At 30.7% G+C, this 22,622-nt stretch overlaps 1 long non-coding RNA gene across 1 annotated transcript; it reads left to right on the top strand.

Annotated features, from left to right (window-relative positions):
- Nucleotides 1-1,947: 1,947 nt before the first annotated feature.
- On the top strand, nt 1,948-7,483 carry LOC116801426. Its single transcript, XR_004362007.1, has 2 exons — nt 1,948-2,102; nt 6,913-7,483. It is a non-coding gene; the product is annotated as an uncharacterized LOC116801426 (long non-coding RNA).
- The last annotated feature ends 15,139 nt before the right edge of the window (nt 7,484-22,622 follow it).

Raw genomic sequence — 22,622 nt, 5'->3', positions numbered from 1 at the left:
TTATTTATCCCGATTACCCCAATGATTATCCTTCGAAAAGGCTTAGCCTCTTGGTAAAACAAATTTAATTTCCATATAGGTAGGATATCTTATAAAACTGTCCCACTTCAAAATCTCGTCACATAATAAGCATAAAGTTGAAGCATCTTAAAAGGTAGGATTGTGATATCAAACTATCCCAATTCAAAATCTCGTCACATAATAAACAAAAAGTTGAAGCATCTTAAAAGGTCTGATTTTTAGGACATATAAATTTACTTAATAGGTAGGCATTGAACAATCGGTATTTTTATATGGTATACCCTAGCAACTGCAACATGACCCACAATTATATAAACTCTTTAACAAGATATTTTATTTATTCCGATTACCCCAATGATTATCCTTCGAAAAGGCTTAGCCTCTTGGTAAAACAAATTTAATTTCCATATAGGTAGGATATCTTATAAAACTGTCCCACTTCAAAATCTCGTCACATAATAAGCATAAAGTTGAAGCATCTTAAAAGGTAGGATTGTGATATCAAACTATCCCAATTCAAAATCTCGTCACATAATAAACAAAAAGTTGAAGCATCTTAAAAGGTCTGATTTTTAGGATATATAAATTTACTTAATAGGTAGGCATTGAACAATCGGTATTTTTATATGGTATACCCTAGCAACTGCAACATGACCCACAATTATATAAACTCTTTAACAAGATATTTTATTTATCCCGATTACCCCAATGATTATCCTTCGAAAAGGCTTAGCCTCTTGGTAAAACAAATTTAATTTCCATATAGGTAGGATATCTTATAAAACTGTCCCACTTCAAAATCTCGTCACATAATAAGCATAAAGTTGAAGCATCTTAAAAGGTAGGATTGTGATATCAAACTATCCCAATTCAAAATCTCGTCACATAATAAACAAAAAGTTGAAGCATCTTAAAAGGTCTGATTTTTAGGACATATAAATTTACTTAATAGGTAGGCATTGAACAATCGGTATTTTTATATGGTATATCCTAGCAACTGCAACATGACCCACAATTATATAAACTGTTAAATAATGGGTATGATTTATCTCGACTACCCCAATGATTATTCTTCGAAAAGGCTTAGCCTCTTGGTAAAATAAACTTAAAATCCCTATAGGTAGGGTGTGATATCAAACTATGCAAATTCAAAATCTCGTCACATAATAAACAAAAAGCTGAAGCATCATAAAAAGTCTGATTTTTAGGACATATTCATTTACTTAATAGGTAGGCATTGAACATACGGTATTTTTATATGGTATATCCTAGCAACTGCAACATGACCCACAATTATATAAACTGTTAAATAATGGGTATGATTTATCTCGACTACCCCAATGATTATTCTTCGAAAGGGTTTAAATTCCCTATAGGTAGGGTGTGATATCAAACTATCCAAATTCAAAATCTCGTCACATAAACAAAAAGTTTAAGCATCCTCAAAGGTCTGATTTATAGGACATATTCATTTACTCAATAAGTAGGCATTGAACAACAGTATTTTTATATGGTATATCTAAACAACTGCAACATTACAACCACAATTATATGAACTCTTTAACAAGATATTTTATTTATCCCGATTACCCCAATAATTATCCTTCGAAAAGGCTTAGCCTCTTGGTAAAACAAATTTAATTTCCATATAGGTAGGATGTCTTATAAAACTGTCCCACTTCAAAATCTCGTCACTTAATAAGCATAAAGTTGAAGCATCTTAAAAGGTAGGATTGTGATATCAAACTATCCCAATTCAAAATCTCGTCACATAATAAATAAAAAGTTGAAGCATCTTAAAAGGTCTGATTTTTAGGACATATAAATTTACTTAATAGGTAGGCATTGAACAATCGGTATTTTTATATGGTATACCCTAGCAACTGCAACATGACCCACAATTATATAAACTCTTTAACAAGATATTTTATTTATCCCGATTACCCCAATGATTATCCTTCGAAAAGGCTTAGCCTCTTGGTAAAACAAATTTAATTTCCATATAGGTAGGATATCTTATAAAACTGTCCCACTTCAAAATCTCGTCACATAATAAGCATAAAGTTGAAGCATCTTAAAAGGTAGGATTGTGATATCAAACTATCCCAATTCAAAATCTCGTCACATAATAAACAAAAAGTTGAAGCATCTTAAAAGGTCTGATTTTTAGGACATATAAATTTACTTAATAGGTAGGCATTGAACAATCGGTATTTTTATATGGTATATCCTAGCAACTGCAACATGACCCACAATTATATAAACTGTTAAATAATGGGTATGATTTATCTCGACTACCCCAATGATTATTCTTCGAAAAGGCTTAGCCTCTTGGTAAAATAAACTTAAAATCCCTATAGGTAGGGTGTGATATCAAACTATCCAAATTCAAAATCTCGTCACATAATAAACAAAAAGCTGAAGCATCATAAAAAGTCTGATTTTTAGGACATATTCATTTACTTAATAGGTAGGCATTGAACATACGGTATTTTTATATGGTATATCCTAGCAACTGCAACATGACCCACAATTATATAAACTGTTAAATAATGGGTATGATTTATCTCGACTACCCCAATGATTATTCTTCGAAAGGGTTTAAATTCCCTATAGGTAGGGTGTGATATCAAACTATCCAAATTCAAAATCTCGTCACATAAACAAAAAGTTTAAGCATCCTCAAAGGTCTGATTTATAGGACATATTCATTTACTCAATAAGTAGGCATTGAACAACAGTATTTTTATATGGTATATCTAAACAACTGCAACATTACAACCACAATTATATGAACTCTTTAACAAGATATTTTATTTATCCCGATTACTCCAATGATTATCCTTCGAAAAGGCTTAGCCTCTTGGTAAAACAAATTTAATTTCCATATAGGTAGGATGTGTTATAAAACTGTCCCACTTCAAAATCTCGTCACATAATAAGCATAAAGTTAAAGCATCTTAAAAGGTATGATTCTTAGGACATATTAATTTACTTAATAGGTAGGCATTGAACATACGGTATTTTTTTATGGTTTATCTAAGCAACAGCCACATAATCATGACCCACAATTCTATGAAGTCCTTAACAATAGGTTTTATTTATCCCGATTACCCCAATGATTATCCTTCGAAAAGGCTTAGCCTCTTGGTAAAATAAACTTATAATCCCTATAGGTAGGGTGTGTTATAAAACTGTTCCAATTCAAAATCGAGTCTGGTAATAAAATATAAAATATTTAATAAAAATTTAAAGCAACGCGAAGGATAGGATTTTTAGGACATACTAAATTATTTAATAGGAAGGCATTGAACATACGGAGTTTTTATATGGTATATCTAAGCAACTGCAACATTACTCCCACAATTATATAAACTCTTTAACAAGATATTTTATTTATCCCGATTACCCCAATGATTATCCTTCGAAAAGGCTTAGCCTCTTGGTAAAATAAACTTAATTCCCATATAGGTAGGATGTGTTATAAAACTGTCCCACTTCAAAATCTCGTCACATAATAAGCATAAAGTTAAAGCATCTTAAAAGGTATGATTCTTAGGACATATTAATTTACTTAATAGGTAGGCATTGAACATACGGTATTTTTTTATGGTTTATTTAAGCAACAGCCACATAATCATGACCCACAATTCTATGAAGTCCTTAACAATAGGTTTTATTTATCCCGATTACCCCAATGATTATCCTTCGAAAAGGCTTAGCCTCTTGGTAAAATATACTTATAATCCCTATAGGTAGGGTGTGTTATAAAACTGCCCCAATTCAAATAGAGTCTCGTAATAAACAAAAGTTAAAGCAACGCGAAGGATGGGATTTTTAGGGCATACTAAAATAAATAATAGGCATTGAACATACGGAATTTTTATATGGTATATCTAAACAACTGCAACATTACTCCCACAATTATATTAACTCTTTAACAAGATATTTTATTTATCCCAATTACCCCAATGATTATCCTTCGAAAATGCTTAGCCTCTTGGTAAAATAAACTTAATTTCCATATAGGTAGGATGTCTTATAAAACATTCCCAGTTCAAAATCTCGTCACATAATAAGCATAAAGTTAAAGCATTTTAAAAGGTATGCTTTTTAGGACATATTAATTTACTTAATAGGTAGGCATTGAACATACGGTATTTTTTATATGGTTATCTAAGCAACATGAACATGACCCACAATTATATGAACTCTTTAACAATAGGTTTTATTTATCCCGATTATCCCAATCATTACCCTTCGAAAAGGCTTAGCCTCTTGGTAAAATAATTTTAAAATCCCTATAGGTAGAGTGTGTTATAAAACTGTCCCAATTCAAAATCGAGTCTGGTAATAAACAAAATTTAAAGCAACGCTAAGGATAGGATTTTTAGGACATACTAAATTATTTAATAGGAAGGCATTGAACATACGGTATTTTTATATGGTATATCTAAACAACTGCAACATTACTCCCACAATTATATGAACTCTTTAACAAGATATTTTATTTATCCCGATTACCCCAATCATTATCCTTCGAAAAGGCTTAGCCTCTTGGTAAAACAAATTTAATTTCCACATAGGTAGGATATCTTATAAAACTGTCCCACTTCAAAATCTCGTCACATAATAAGCATAAAGTTAAAGCATCTTAAAAGGTATGATTCTTAGGACATATTAATTTACTTAATAGGTAGGCATTGAACATACGGTATTTTTTTATGGTTTATCTAAGCAACAGCCACATAATCATGACCCACAATTCTATGAAGTCCTTAACAATAGGTTTTATTTATCCCGATTACCCCAATGATTATCCTTCGAAAAGGCTTAGCCTCTTGGTAAAATATACTTATAATCCCTATAGGTAGGGTGTGTTATAAAACTGTCCCAATTCAAATAGAGTCTCGTAATAAACAAAAGTTAAAGCAACGCGAAGGATGGGATTTTTAGGGCATACTAAAATAAATAATAGGCATTGAACATACGGAATTTTTATATGGTATATCTAAACAACTGCAACATTACTCCCACAATTATATTAACTCTTTAACAAGATATTTTATTTATCCCAATTACCCCAATGATTATCCTTCGAAAAGGCTTAGCCTCTTGGTAAAATAAACTTAATTTCCATATAGGTAGGATGTCTTATAAAACATTCCCAGTTCAAAATCTCGTCACATAATAAGCATAAAGTTAAAGCATTTTAAAAGGTATGATTTTTAGGACATATTAATTTACTTAATAGGTAGGCATTGAACATACGGTATTCTTTATATGGTTATCTAAGCAACATGAACATGACCCACAATTATATGAACTCTTTAACAATAGGTTTTATTTATCCCGATTATCCCAATCATTACCCTTCGAAAAGGCTTAGCCTCTTGGTAAAATAATTTTAAAATCCCAATAGGTAGAGTGTGTTATAAAACTGTCCCAATTCAAAATCGAGTCTGGTAATAAACAAAATTTAAAGCAACGCGAAGGATAGGATTTTTAGGACATACTAAATTATTTAATAGGAAGGCATTGAACATACGGAGTTTTTATATGGTATATCTAAGCAACTGCAACATTACTCCCACAATTATATAAACTCTTTAACAAGATATTTTATTTATCCCGATTACCCCAATGATTATCCTTCGAAAAGGCTTAGCCTCTTGGTAAAATAAACTTAATTCCCATATAGGTAGGATGTGTTATAAAACTGTCCCACTTCAAAATCTCGTCACATAATAAGCATAAAGTTAAAGCATCTTAAAAGGTATGATTCTTAGGACATATTAATTTACTTAATAGGTAGGCATTGAACATACGGTATTTTTTTATGGTTTATTTAAGCAACAGCCACATAATCATGACCCACAATTCTATGAAGTCCTTAACAATAGGTTTTATTTATCCCGATTACCCCAATGATTATCCTTCGAAAAGGCTTAGCCTCTTGGTAAAATATACTTATAATCCCTATAGGTAGGGTGTGTTATAAAACTGCCCCAATTCAAATAGAGTCTCGTAATAAACAAAAGTTAAAGCAACGCGAAGGATGGGATTTTTAGGGCATACTAAAATAAATAATAGGCATTGAACATACGGAATTTTTATATGGTATATCTAAACAACTGCAACATTACTCCCACAATTATATTAACTCTTTAACAAGATATTTTATTTATCCCAATTACCCCAATGATTATCCTTCGAAAAGGCTTAGCCTCTTGGTAAAATAAACTTAATTTCCATATAGGTAGGATGTCTTATAAAACATTCCCAGTTCAAAATCTCGTCACATAATAAGCATAAAGTTAAAGCATTTTAAAAGGTATGCTTTTTAGGACATATTAATTTACTTAATAGGTAGGCATTGAACATACGGTATTTTTTATATGGTTATCTAAGCAACATGAACATGACCCACAATTATATGAACTCTTTAACAATAGGTTTTATTTATCCCGATTATCCCAATCATTACCCTTCGAAAAGGCTTAGCCTCTTGGTAAAATAATTTTAAAATCCCTATAGGTAGAGTGTGTTATAAAACTGTCCCAATTCAAAATCGAGTCTGGTAATAAACGAAATTTAAAGCAACGCTAAGAATAGGATTTTTAGGACATACTAAATTATTTAATAGGAAGGCATTGAACATACGGTATTTTTATATGGTATATCTAAACAACTGCAACATTACTCCCACAATTATATGAACTCTTTAACAAGATATTTTATTTATCCCGATTACCCCAATCATTATCCTTCGAAAAGGCTTAGCCTCTTGGTAAAATAAACTTAATTCCCATATAGGTAGGATGTGTTATAAAACTGTCCCACTTCAAAATCTCGTCACATAATAAGCAAAAAGTTGAAGCATCTTAAAAGGTATGATTTTTAGGACATATTAATTTACTTAATAAGTAGGCATTGAACATACGGTATTTTTTTATGGTTTATCTAAGCAACAGCCACATTATCATGACCCACAATTCTATGAAGTCCTTAACAATAGGTTTTATTTATCCCGATTACCCCAATGATTATCCTTCGAAAAGGCTTAGCCTCTTGGTAAAATATACTTATAATCCCTATAGGTAGGGTGTGTTATAAAACTGTCCCAATTCAAATAGAGTCTCGTAATAAACAAAAGTTAAAGCAACGCGAAGGATGGGATTTTTAGGGCATACTAAAATAAATAATAGGCATTGAACATACGGAATTTTTATATGGTATATCTAAACAACTGCAACATTACTCCCACAATTATATTAACTCTTTAACAAGATATTTTATTTATCCCAATTACCCCAATGATTATCCTTCGAAAAGGCTTAGCCTCTTGGTAAAATATACTTATAATCCCTATAGGTAGGGTGTGTTATAAAACTGCCCCAATTCAAATAGAGTCTCGTAATAAACAAAAGTTAAAGCAACGCGAAGGATGGGATTTTTAGGGCATACTAAAATAAATAATAGGCATTGAACATACGGAATTTTTATATGGTATATCTAAACAACTGCAACATTACTCCCACAATTATATTAACTCTTTAACAAGATATTTTATTTATCCCAATTACCCCAATGATTATCCTTCGAAAAGGCTTAGCCTCTTGGTAAAATAAACTTAATTCCCATATAGGTAGGATGTGTTATAAAACTGTCCCACTTCAAAATCTCGTCACATAATAAGCAAAAAGTTGAAGCATCTTAAAAGGTATGATTTTTAGGACATATTAATTTACTTAATAGGTAGGCATTGAACATACGGTATTTTTTATATGGTTATCTAAGCAACATGAACATGACCAACAATTATATGAACTCTTTAACAATAGGTTTTATTTATCCCGATTATCCCAATCATTACCCTTCGAAAAGGCTTAGCCTCTTGGTAAAATAATTTTAAAATCCCTATAGGTAGAGTGTGTTATAAAACTGTCCCAATTCAAAATCGAGTCTGGTAATAAACAAAATTTAAAGCAACGCGAAGGATAGGATTTTTAGGACATACTAAATTATTTATAAGGAAGGCATTGAACATACGGAGTTTTTATATGGTATATCTAAGCAACTGCAACATTACTCCCACAATTATATAAACTCTTTAACAAGATATTTTATTTATCCCGATTACCCCAATGATTATCCTTCGAAAAGGCTTAGCCTCTTGGTAAAACAAATTTAATTTCCACATAGGTAGGATATCTTATAAAACTGTCCCACTTCAAAATCTCGTCACATAATAAGCATAAAGTTAAAGCATCTTAAAAGGTATGATTCTTAGGACATATTAATTTACTTAATAGGTAGGCATTGAACATACGGTATTTTTTTATGGTTTATCTAAGCAACAGCCACATAATCATGACCCACAATTCTATGAAGTCCTTAACAATAGGTTTTATTTATCCCGATTACCCCAATGATTATCCTTCGAAAAGGCTTAGCCTCTTGGTAAAATATACTTATAATCCCTATAGGTAGGGTGTGTTATAAAACTGTCCCAATTCAAATAGAGTCTCGTAATAAACAAAAGTTAAAGCAACGCGAAGGATGGGATTTTTAGGGCATACTAAAATAAATAATAGGCATTGAACATACGGAATTTTTATATGGTATATCTAAACAACTGCAACATTACTCCCACAATTATATTAACTCTTTAACAAGATATTTTATTTATCCCAATTACCCCAATGATTATCCTTCGAAAAGGCTTAGCCTCTTGGTAAAATAAACTTAATTTCCATATAGGTAGGATGTCTTATAAAACATTCCCAGTTCAAAATCTCGTCACATAATAAGCATAAAGTTAAAGCATTTTAAAAGGTATGATTTTTAGGACATATTAATTTACTTAATAGGTAGGCATTGAACATACGGTATTCTTTATATGGTTATCTAAGCAACATGAACATGACCCACAATTATATGAACTCTTTAACAATAGGTTTTATTTATCCCGATTATCCCAATCATTACCCTTCGAAAAGGCTTAGCCTCTTGGTAAAATAATTTTAAAATCGCAATAGGTAGAGTGTGTTATAAAACTGTCCCAATTCAAAATCGAGTCTGGTAATAAACAAAATTTAAAGCAACGCGAAGGATAGGATTTTTAGGACATACTAAATTATTTAATAGGAAGGCATTGAACATACGGAGTTTTTATATGGTATATCTAAGCAACTGCAACATTACTCCCACAATTATATAAACTCTTTAACAAGATATTTTATTTATCCCGATTACCCCAATGATTATCCTTCGAAAAGGCTTAGCCTCTTGGTAAAATAAACTTAATTCCCATATAGGTAGGATGTGTTATAAAACTGTCCCACTTCAAAATCTCGTCACATAATAAGCATAAAGTTAAAGCATCTTAAAAGGTATGATTCTTAGGACATATTAATTTACTTAATAGGTAGGCATTGAACATACGGTATTTTTTTATGGTTTATTTAAGCAACAGCCACATAATCATGACCCACAATTCTATGAAGTCCTTAACAATAGGTTTTATTTATCCCGATTACCCCAATGATTATCCTTCGAAAAGGCTTAGCCTCTTGGTAAAATATACTTATAATCCCTATAGGTAGGGTGTGTTATAAAACTGCCCCAATTCAAATAGAGTCTCGTAATAAACAAAAGTTAAAGCAACGCGAAGGATGGGATTTTTAGGGCATACTAAAATAAATAATAGGCATTGAACATACGGAATTTTTATATGGTATATCTAAACAACTGCAACATTACTCCCACAATTATATTAACTCTTTAACAAGATATTTTATTTATCCCAATTACCCCAATGATTATCCTTCGAAAAGGCTTAGCCTCTTGGTAAAATAAACTTAATTTCCATATAGGTAGGATGTCTTATAAAACATTCCCAGTTCAAAATCTCGTCACATAATAAGCATAAAGTTAAAGCATTTTAAAAGGTATGCTTTTTAGGACATATTAATTTACTTAATAGGTAGGCATTGAACATACGGTATTTTTTATATGGTTATCTAAGCAACATGAACATGACCCACAATTATATGAACTCTTTAACAATAGGTTTTATTTATCCCGATTATCCCAATCATTACCCTTCGAAAAGGCTTAGCCTCTTGGTAAAATAATTTTAAAATCCCTATAGGTAGAGTGTGTTATAAAACTGTCCCAATTCAAAATCGAGTCTGGTAATAAACAAAATTTAAAGCAACGCTAAGGATAGGATTTTTAGGACATACTAAATTATTTAATAGGAAGGCATTGAACATACTGTATTTTTATATGGTATATCTAAACAACTGCAACATTACTCCCACAATTATATGAACTCTTTAACAAGATATTTTATTTATCCCGATTACCCCAATCATTATCCTTCGAAAAGGCTTAGCCTCTTGGTAAAATAAACTTAATTCCCATATAGGTAGGATGTGTTATAAAACTGTCCCACTTCAAAATCTCGTCACATAATAAGCAAAAAGTTGAAGCATCTTAAAAGGTATGATTTTTAGGACATATTAATTTACTTAATAAGTAGGCATTGAACATACGGTATTTTTTTATGGTTTATCTAAGCAACAGCCACATTATCATGACCCACAATTCTATGAAGTCCTTAACAATAGGTTTTATTTATCCCGATTACCCCAATGAGTATCCTTCGAAAAGGCTTAGCCTCTTGGTAAAATAAACTTATAATCCCTATAGGTAGGGTGTGTTATAAAACTGTCCCAATTCAAAATCGAGTCTGGTAATAAAATATAAAATATTTAATAAAAATTTAAAGCAACGCGAAGGATATGATTTTTAGGACATACTAAATTATTTAATAGGAAGGCATTGAACATACGGTATTTTTATATGGTATATCTAAACAACTGCAACATTACTCCCACAATTATATGAACTCTTTAACAATATATTTTATTTATCCCAATTACCCCAATGATTATCCTTCGAAAAGGCTTAGCCTCTTGGTAAAATAAACTTAATTTCCATATAGGTAGGATGTCTTATAAAACATTCCCACTTCAAAAACTCGTCACATAATAAGCATAAAGTTAAAGCATTTTAAAAGGTATGATTTTTAGGACATATTAATTTGCTTAATAGGTAGGCATTGAACATACGGTATTTTTTATATGGTTATCTAAGCAACATGAACATGACCAACAATTATATGAACTCTTTAACAATAGGTTTTATTTATCCCGATTATCCCAATCATTACCCTTCGAAAAGGCTTAGCCTCTTGGTAAAATAATTTTAAAATCCCTATAGGTAGGGTGTGTTATAAAACTGTCCCAATTCAAAATCGAGTCTGGTAATAAACAAAATTTAAAGCAACGCGAAGGATAGGATTTTTAGGACATACTAAATTATTTAACAGGAAGGCATTGAACATACGATATTTTTATATGGTATATCTAAACAACTGCAACATTACTCCCACAATTATATGAACTCTTTAACAAAATATTTTATTTATCCCGATTACCCCAATCATTATCTTTCGAAAAGGCTTAGCCTCTTGGTAAAATAAACTTAATTCCCATATAGGTAGGATGTGTTATAAAACTGTCCCACTTCAAAATCTCGTCACATAATAAGCAAAAAGTTGAAGCATCTTAAAAGGTATGATTTTAAGGACATATTAATTTACTTAATAGGTAGGCATTGAACATACGGTATTTTTTTATGGTTTATCTAAGCAACAGCCACATAATCATGACCCACAATTCTATGAAGTCCTTAACAATAGGTTTTATTTATCCCGATTACCCCAATGATTATCCTTCGAAAAGGCTTAGCCTCTTGGTAAAATATACTTATAATCCCTATAGGTAGGGTGTTTTATAAAACTGTCCCAATTCAAATAGAGTCTCGTAATAAACAAAAGTTAAAGCAACGCGAAGGATGGGATTTTTAGGGCATACTAAAATAAATAATAGGCATTGAACATACGGAATTTTTATATGGTATATCTAAACAACTGCAACATTACTCCCACAATTATATTAACTCTTTAACAAGATATTTTATTTATCCCAATTACCCCAATGATTATCCTTCGAAAAGGCTTAGCCTCTTGGTAAAATAAACTTAATTTCCATATAGGTAGGATGTCTTATAAAACATTCCCAGTTCAAAATCTCGTCACATAATAAGCAAAAAGTTGAAGCATCTTAAAAGGTATGATTTTTAGGACATATTAATTTACTTTATAGGTAGGCATTGAACATACGGTATTTTTTTATGGTTTATCTAAGCAACATCAACATGACCCACAATTCTATGAACTCTTTAACAATAGGTTTTATTTATCCCGATTATCCCAATCATTACCCTTCGAAAAGGCTTAGCCTCTTGGTAAAATAATTTTAAAATCCCTATAGGTAGAGTGTGTTATAAAACTGTCCCAATTCAAAATCGAGTCTGGTAATAAACAAAATTTAAAGGATTTTTAGGACATACTAAATTATTTAATAGGAAGGCATTGAACATACGGTATTTTTATATGGTATATCTAAACAACTGCAACATTACTCCCACAATTATATGAACTGTTTATCAAGATATTTTAGTTATCTCGATTACCCCAATGATTGTCCTTCGAAAAGGCTTAGCCTCTTGGTAAAATAATTTTTAAATCCCTATAGGTAGGGTGTGTTATAAAACTGTCCCAATTCAAAATCGAGTCTGGTAATAAAATATAAAATATTTAATAAAAATTTAAAGCAACGCGAAGGATATGATTTTTAGGACATACTAAATTATTTAATAGGAAGGCATTGAACATACGGTATTTTTATATGGTATATCTAAACAACTGCAACATTACTCCCACAATTATATGAACTCTTTAACAAGATATTTTATTTATCCCGATTACCCCAATGATTATCCTTCGAAAAGGCTTAGCCTCTTGGTAAAATAAACTTAATTCCCATATAGGTAGGATGTGTTATAAAACTGTCCCACTTCAAAATCTCGTCACATAATAAGCAAAAAGTTGAAGCATCTTAAAAGGTATGATTTTAAGGACATATTAATTTACTTAATAGGTAGGCATTGAACATACGGTATTTTTTTATGGTTTATCTAAGCAACAGCCACATAATCATGACCCACAATTCTATGAAGTCCTTAACAATAGGTTTTATTTATCCCGATTACCCCAATGATTATCCTTCGAAAAGGCTTAGCCTCTTGGTAAAATATACTTATAATCCCTATAGGTAGGGTGTTTTATAAAACTGTCCCAATTCAAATAGAGTCTCGTAATAAACAAAAGTTAAAGCAACGCGAAGATGGGATTTTTAGGACATACTAAAATAAATAATAGGCATTGAACATACGGAATTTTTATATGGTATATCTAAACAACTGCAACATTACTCCCACAATTATATTAACTCTTTAACAAGATATTTTATTTATCCCAATTACCCCAATGATTATCCTTCGAAAAGGCTTAGCCTCTTGGTAAAATAAACTTAATTTCCATATAGGTAGGATGTCTTATAAAACATTCCCAGTTCAAAATCTCGTCACATAATAAGCATAAAGTTAAAGCATTTTAAAAGGTATGATTTTTAGGACATATTAATTTACTTAATAGGTAGGCATTGAACATACGGTATTCTTTATATGGTTATCTAAGCAACATGAACATGACCCACAATTATATGAACTCTTTAACAATAGGTTTTATTTATCCCGATTATCCCAATCATTACCCTTCGAAAAGGCTTAGCCTCTTGGTAAAATAATTTTAAAATCCCAATAGGTAGAGTGTGTTATAAAACTGTCCCAATTCAAAATCGAGTCTGGTAATAAACAAAATTTAAAGGATTTTTAGGACATACTAAATTATTTAATAGGAAGGCATTGAACATACGGTATTTTTATATGGTATATCTAAACAACTGCAACATTACTCCCACAATTATATGAACTGTTTATCAAGATATTTTAGTTATCTCGATTACCCCAATGATTGTCCTTCGAAAAGGCTTAGCCTCTTGGTAAAATAATTTTTAAATCCCTATAGGTAGGGTGTGTTATAAAACTGTCCCAATTCAAAATCGAGTCTGGTAATAAAATATAAAATATTTAATAAAAATTTAAAGCAACGCGAAGGATAGGATTTTTAGGACATACTAAATTATTTAATAGGAAGGCATTGAACATACGGAATTTTTATATGGTATATCTAAACAACTGCAACATTACTCCCACAATTATATTAACTCTTTAACAAGATATTTTATTTATCCCAATTACCCCAATGATTATCCTTCGAAAAGGCTTAGCCTCTTGGTAAAATAAACTTAATTCCCATATAGGTAGGATGTGTTATAAAACTGTCCCACTTCAAAATCTCGTCACATAATAAGCATAAAGTTAAAGCATCTTAAAAGGTATGATTCTTAGGACATATTAATTTACTTAATAGGTAGGCATTGAACATACGGTATTTTTTTATGGTTTATTTAAGCAACAGCCACATAATCATGACCCACAATTCTATGAAGTCCTTAACAATAGGTTTTATTTATCCCGATTACCCCAATGATTATCCTTCGAAAAGGCTTAGCCTCTTGGTAAAATATACTTATAATCCCTATAGGTAGGGTGTGTTATAAAACTGCCCCAATTCAAATAGAGTCTCGTAATAAACAAAAGTTAAAGCAACGCGAAGGATGGGATTTTTAGGGCATACTAAAATAAATAATAGGCATTGAACATACGGTATTTTTATATGGTATATTTAAACAACTGCAACATTACTCCCACAATTATATGAACTCTTTAACAAGATATTTTATTTATCCCGATTACCCCAATCATTATCCTTCGAAAAGGCTTAGCCTCTTGGTAAAATAAACTTAATTCCCATATAGGTAGGATGTGTTATAAAACTGTCCCACTTCAAAATCTCGTCACATAATAAGCAAAAAGTTGAAGCATCTTAAAAGGTATGATTTTTAGGACATATTAATTTACTTAATAAGTAGGCATTGAACATACGGTATTTTTTTATGGTTTATCTAAGCAACAGCCACATAATCATGACCCACAATTCTATGAAGTCCTTAACAATAGGTTTTATTTATCCCGATTACCCCAATGAGTATCCTTCGAAAAGGCTTAGCCTCTTGGTAAAATAAACTTATAATCCCTATAGGTAGGGTGTGTTATAAAACTGTCCCAATTCAAAATCGAGTCTGGTAATAAAATATAAAATATTTAATAAAAATTTAAAGCAACGCGAAGGATATGATTTTTAGGACATACTAAATTATTTAATAGGAAGGCATTGAACATACGATATTTTTATATGGTATATCTAAACAACTGCAACATTACTCCCACAATTATATGAACTCTTTAACAAAATATTTTATTTATCCCGATTACCCCAATCATTATCTTTCGAAAAGGCTTAGCCTCTTGGTAAAATAAACTTAATTCCCATATAGGTAGGATGTGTTATAAAACTGTCCCACTTCAAAATCTCGTCACATAATAAGCAAAAAGTTGAAGCATCTTAAAAGGTATGATTTTAAGGACATATTAATTTACTTAATAGGTAGGCATTGAACATACGGTATTTTTTTATGGTTTATCTAAGCAACAGCCACATAATCATGACCCACAATTCTATGAAGTCCTTAACAATAGGTTTTATTTATCCCGATTACCCCAATGATTATCCTTCGAAAAGGCTTAGCCTCTTGGTAAAATATACTTATAATCCCTATAGGTAGGGTGTTTTATAAAACTGTCCCAATTCAAATAGAGTCTCGTAATAAACAAAAGTTAAAGCAACGCGAAGGATGGGATTTTTAGGGCATACTAAAATAAATAATAGGCATTGAACATACGGTATTTTTATATGGTATATCTAAACAACTGCAACATTACTCCCACAATTATATGAACTCTTTAACAAGATATTTTATTTATCCCGATTACCCCAATCATTATCCTTCGAAAAGGCTTAGCCTCTTGGTAAAATAAACTTAATTCCCATATAGGTAGGATGTGTTATAAAACTGTCCCACTTCAAAATCTCGTCACATAATAAGCAAAAAGTTGAAGCATCTTAAAAGGTATGATTTTTAGGACATATTAATTTACTTAATAAGTAGGCATTGAACATACGGTATTTTTTTATGGTTTATCTAAGCAACAGCCACATAATCATGACCCACAATTCTATGAAGTCCTTAACAATAGGTTTTATTTATCCCGATTACCCCAATGAGTATCCTTCGAAAAGGCTTAGCCTCTTGGTAAAATAAACTTATAATCCCTATAGGTAGGGTGTGTTATAAAACTGTCCCAATTCAAAATCGAGTCTGGTAATAAAATATAAAATATTTAATAAAAATTTAAAGCAACGCGAAGGATATGATTTTTAGGACATACTAAATTATTTAATAGGAAGGCATTGAACATACGGTATTTTTATATGGTATATCTAAACAACTGCAACATTACTCCCACAATTATATGAACTCTTTAACAATATATTTTATTTATCCCAATTACCCCAATGATTATCCTTCGAAAAGGCTTAGCCTCTTGGTAAAATAAACTTAATTTCCATATAGGTAGGATGTCTTATAAAACATTCCCACTTCAAAAACTCGTCACATAATAAGCATAAAGTTAAAGCATTTTAAAAGGTATGATTTTTAGGACATATTAATTTGCTTAATAGGTAGGCATTGAACATACGGTATTTTTTATATGGTTATCTAAGCAACATGAACATGACCAACAATTATATGAACTCTTTAACAATAGGTTTTATTTATCCCGATTATCCCAATCATTACCCTTCGAAAAGGCTTAGCCTCTTGGTAAAATAATTTTAAAATCCCTATAGGTAGGGTGTGTTATAAAACTGTCCCAATTCAAAATCGAGTCTGGTAATAAACAAAATTTAAAGCAACGCGAAGGATAGGATTTTTAGGACATACTAAATTATTTAACAGGAAGGCATTGAACATACGATATTTTTATATGGTATATCTAAACAACTGCAACATTACTCCCACAATTATATGAACTCTTTAACAAAATATTTTATTTATCCCGATTACCCCAATCATTATCTTTCGAAAAGGCTTAGCCTCTTGGTAAAATAAACTTAATTCCCATATAGGTAGGATGTGTTATAAAACTGTCCCACTTCAAAATCTCGTCACATAATAAGCAAAAAGTTGAAGCATCTTAAAAGGTATGATTTTAAGGACATATTAATTTACTTAATAGGTAGGCATTGAACATACGGTATTTTTTTATGGTTTATCTAAGCAACAGCCACATAATCATGACCCACAATTCTATGAAGTCCTTAACAATAGGTTTTATTTATCCCGATTACCCCAATGATTATCCTTCGAAAAGGCTTAGCCTCTTGGTAAAATATACTTATAATCCCTATAGGTAGGGTGTTTTATAAAACTGTCCCAATTCAAATAGAGTCTCGTAATAAACAAAAGTTAAAGCAACGCGAAGGATGGGATTTTTAGGGCATACTAAAATAAATAATAGGCATTGAACATACGGAATTTTTATATGGTATATCTAAACAACTGCAACATTACTCCCACAATTATATTAACTCTTTAACAAGATATTTTATTTATCCCAATTACCCCAATGATTATCCTTCGAAAAGGCTTAGCCTCTTGGTAAAATAAACTTAATTTCCATATAGGTAGGATGTCTTATAAAACATTCCCAGTTCAAAATCTCGTCACATAATAAGCAAAAAGTTGAAGTATGATTTTTAGGACATATTAATTTACTTTATAGGTAGGCATTGAACATACGGTATTTTTTTATGGTTTATCTAAGCAACATCAACATGACCCACAATTCTATGAACTCTTTAACAATAGGTTTTATTTATCCCGATTATCCCAATCATTACCCTTCGAAAAGGCTTAGCCTCTTGGTAAAATAATTTTAAAATCCCTATAGGTAGAGTGTGTTATAAAACTGTCCCAATTCAAAATCGAGTCTGGTAATAAACAAAATTTAAAGGATTTTTAGGACATACTAAATTATTTAATAGGAAGGCATTGAACATACGGTATTTTTATATGGTATATCTAAACAACTGCAACATTACTCCCACAATTATATGAACTGTTTAACAAGATATTTTAGTTATCTCGATTACCCCAATGATTGTCCTTCGAAAAGGCTTAGCCTCTTGGTAAAATAAACTTATAATTCCTATAAGTAGGATGTGTTATAAAACTGTCCCAATTCAAAATCGAGTCTGGTAATAAACAAAATTTAAAGCAACGCGAAGGATAGGATTTTTAGGACATACTAAATTATTTAATAGGAAGGCATTGAACATACGGTATTTTTATATGGTATATCTAAACAACTGCAACATTACTCCCACAATTATATGAACTCTTTAACAAAATATTTTATTTATCCCGATTACCCCAATCATTATCTTTCGAAAAGGCTTAGCCTCTTGGTAAAATAAACTTAATTCCCATATAGGTAGGATGTGTTATAAAACATTCCCAGTTCAAAATCTCGTCACATAATAAGCATAAAGTTAAAGCATTTTAAAAGGTATGATTTTTCGGACATATTAATTTACTTAATAGGTAGGCATTGAACATACGGTATTTTTTATATGGTTATCTAAGCAACATGAACATGACCAACAATTATATGAACTCTTTAACAATAGGTTTTATTTATCCCGATTATCCCAATCATTACCCTTCGAAAAGGCTTAGCCTCTTGGTAAAATAATTTTTAAATCCCTATAGGTAGGGTGTGTTATAAAACTGTCCCAATTCAAAATCGAGTCTGGTAATAAAATATAAAATATTTAATAAAAATTTAAAGCAACGCGAAGGATATGATTTTTAGGACATACTAAATTATTTAATAGGAAGGCATTGAACATACGGTATTTTTATATGGTATATCTAAACAACTGCAACATTACTCCCACAATTATATGAACTCTTTAACAAGATATTTTATTTATCCCGATTACCCCAATGATTATCCTTCGAAAAGGCTTAGCCTCTTGGTAAAATAAACTTAATTCCCATATAGGTAGGATGTGTTATAAAACTGTCCCACTTCAAAATCTCGTCACATAATAAGCAAAAAGTTGAAGCATCTTAAAAGGTATGATTTTAAGGACATATTAATTTACTTAATAGGTAGGCATTGAACATACGGTATTTTTTTATGGTTTATCTAAGCAACAGCCACATAATCATGACCCACAATTCTATGAAGTCCTTAACAATAGGTTTTATTTATCCCGATTACCCCAATGATTATCCTTCGAAAAGGCTTAGCCTCTTGGTAAAATATACTTATAATCCCTATAGGTAGGGTGTTTTATAAAACTGTCCCAATTCAAATAGAGTCTCGTAATAAACAAAAGTTAAAGCAACGCGAAGATGGGATTTTTAGGACATACTAAAATAAATAATAGGCATTGAACATACGGAATTTTTATATGGTATATCTAAACAACTGCAACATTACTCCCACAATTATATGAACTCTTTAACAAAATATTTTATTTATCCCAATTACACCAATGATTATCCTTCGAAAAGGCTTAGCCTCTTGGTAAAATAAACTTAATTTCCATATAGGTAGGATGTCTTATAAAACATTCCCACTTCAAAATCTCGTCACATAATAAGCATAAAGTTAAAGCATTTTAAAAGGTATGATTTTTAGGACATATTAATTTACTTTATAGGTAGGCATTGAACATACGGTATTTTTTTATGGTTTATCTAAGCAACATCAACATGACCCACAATTCTATGAACTCTTTAACAATAGGTTTTATTTATCCCGATTATCCCAATCATTACCCTTCGAAAAGGCTTAGCCTCTTGGTAAAATAATTTTAAAATCCCTATAGGTAGGGTGTGTTATAAAACTGTCCCAATTCAAAATCGAGTCTGGTAATAAACAAAATTTAAAGGATTTTTAGGACATACTAAATTATTTAATAGGAAGGCATTGAACATACGGTATTTTTATATGGTATATCTAAACAACTGCAACATTACTCCCACAATTATATGAACTGTTTAACAAGATATTTTAGTTATCTCGATTACCCCAATGATTGTCCTTCGAAAAGGCTTAGCCTCTTGGTAAAATAAACTTATAATCCCTATAAGTAGGGTGTGTTATAAAACTGTCCCAATTCAAAATCGAGTCTGGTAATAAACAAAATTTAAAGCAACGCGAAGGATAGGATTTTTAGGACATACTAAATTATTTAATAGGAAGGCATTGAACATACGATATTTTTATATGGTATATCTAAACAACTGCAACATTACTCCCACAATTATATGAACTCTTTAACAAAATATTTTATTTATCCCGATTACCCCAATCATTATCTTTCGAAAAGGCTTAGCCTCTTGGTAAAATAAACTTAATTCCCATATAGGTAGGATGTGTTATAAAACTGTCCCACTTCAAAATCTCGTCACATAATAAGCAAAAAGTTGAAGCATCTTAAAAGGTATGATTTTTAGGACATATTAATTTACTTTATAGGTAGGCATTGAACATACGGTATTTTTTTATGGTTTATCTAAGCAACATCAACATGACCCACAATTCTATGAACTCTTTAACAATAGGTTTTATTTATCCCGATTATCCCAATCATTACCCTTCGAAAAGGCTTAGCCTCTTGTTAAAATAAACTTATAATCCCTATAGGTAGGGTGTGTTATAAAACTGTCCCAATTCAAATAGAGTCTCGTAATAAACAAAATTAAAAGCAACAAGAAGAAATGTATTTTTAGGACATACTAATTTACTTAATAGGTAGGCGTTGAAGACACGGTATTTTGTATATGGTATATCTAACAACTTGAACATGACCCATAATTAACAAAAAGTTTTATTTATTCCGATTACCTCAATTATTATCCGTCAAAAAGGCTTTGTCTCTTGGAAAAATAAACTTAAAATTCATATAAGTAGGGTGTGATATTAAACTGTCCCAATTCAAAATCTCAAATCAAAACCAAAACATAAAGCAACTTGAAAGGTGTCCCAAAATCACATGCTAGTTTAATATTCGTCAAAAAGGATTAGCCTCTTGGTCAAAGAAATTTTCCAATTCAAATTTCCTTAACCTATGAGTCAATATATTAGATAGTATAGAAATTTACTGTATTCATTATGTGGTATTCTGTATTAACTGCAACGCAACCACAAAAATACAAGCCCCTAATAATATGTATGATATATTTTGGTTACCCCAAGCCAAAATATAAAAATAGATTTTGATTAGGCCGTTAAAACAGTGATAACATATAATGCAGTATTCCGTGTGCATTTTGTGTAGAAATTTTCAATTGTTTTATGTTTTACTTCTAATTTGTATAATTTATTCTTTTAAGCAACCTCATTTTTGATTTCTGGTATTTTTGTGATTTTAGTCACATTCATTTGAAAAGGAATAGTTTCTTGGAAATAAATCTCGAAATATTGTAGAAACACGAAAACTAATAACGTAAAGTCGAGAAACATGGTAACTATTTTGAAAATGTAATGGATTGAAAAAAGTTTAAAATAACCAAATTACTGAACAAGTTTAAACTAAACAAATCCACTGCGCCTTCAAGCTTGGATTCCTACTTATTACAAAAATAAGTTAAACGAAAATAACAAAAAGAATTACTTTTTCACTTGAAAATAATGAAGGTCCTGAAATATCTTCGACTATTTATCATAAAGCAAGACAGCAGCTGAAAATGGCGTGCTAAGCTTATTTACAATGTTGGATTGAATTCTTCTCATTCGCTGGATTAAATTCATTTTCACAAAGTATTCTGCAATAATCTCACCACCTGCGAAATGTAAACCAATTTTAAACTCAGCAATTAAAACACTCTTATCTAACTCGCGTAAGACACTTCTCTTTGAAAACTAACTATATTCGAACTTAGAAGACAATTTTTTTCTTCATACAAAACACTTAAAATGAATTTCGCATTGGGACATAAGTCCTCAGATAAATTAACGAAGTCAATATATTCAACATAATTATATCGCACTTATTTTTCGTAATTTAGTACATACTATCTCAATTTCGTTGATGTACAACAACAATGATTGAAGGTCTTGGTATAATATTGAATGCTTAAAAAGCTAATGAAGTCACTATGTAAACTGTCTATTACAATTTTTCAGTAGTTCAAGCTCTTTTTAGTTTTATTTAAAATGCAAATTGGAAACTTGCTTTTTATAGATCGGTTGAAGAATTCATTTTCAATGCAATGGAATCTTGTCATCTAAAACTGCACTTTGACTGTTACTAGAAAAAGTAAAACAGTATGAATTTTAATATTAATGTTCTGTTTTCACTCACATAAACCGTAAATGTGGTATATCTAACTTAATGGACATATTATGGTAGTTCGTTTCTGCTTAAATACTTTCTCTTTGCACCGCATTTCTTTCGTATAACTTCAAACAAATGACTGCGCAGTATTAACCATATAAAGCCATAATACCAATATTTC

The sequence above is a fragment of the Drosophila sechellia genome, chromosome 3R (assembly GCF_004382195.2).
Source record: "Drosophila sechellia strain sech25 chromosome 3R, ASM438219v1, whole genome shotgun sequence".
Lineage (NCBI taxonomy): Eukaryota > Metazoa > Arthropoda > Insecta > Diptera > Drosophilidae > Drosophila > Drosophila sechellia.
Note: the sequence above shows the minus strand (reverse complement) of the source record. Positions and strands in the feature narration are given on the sequence as shown.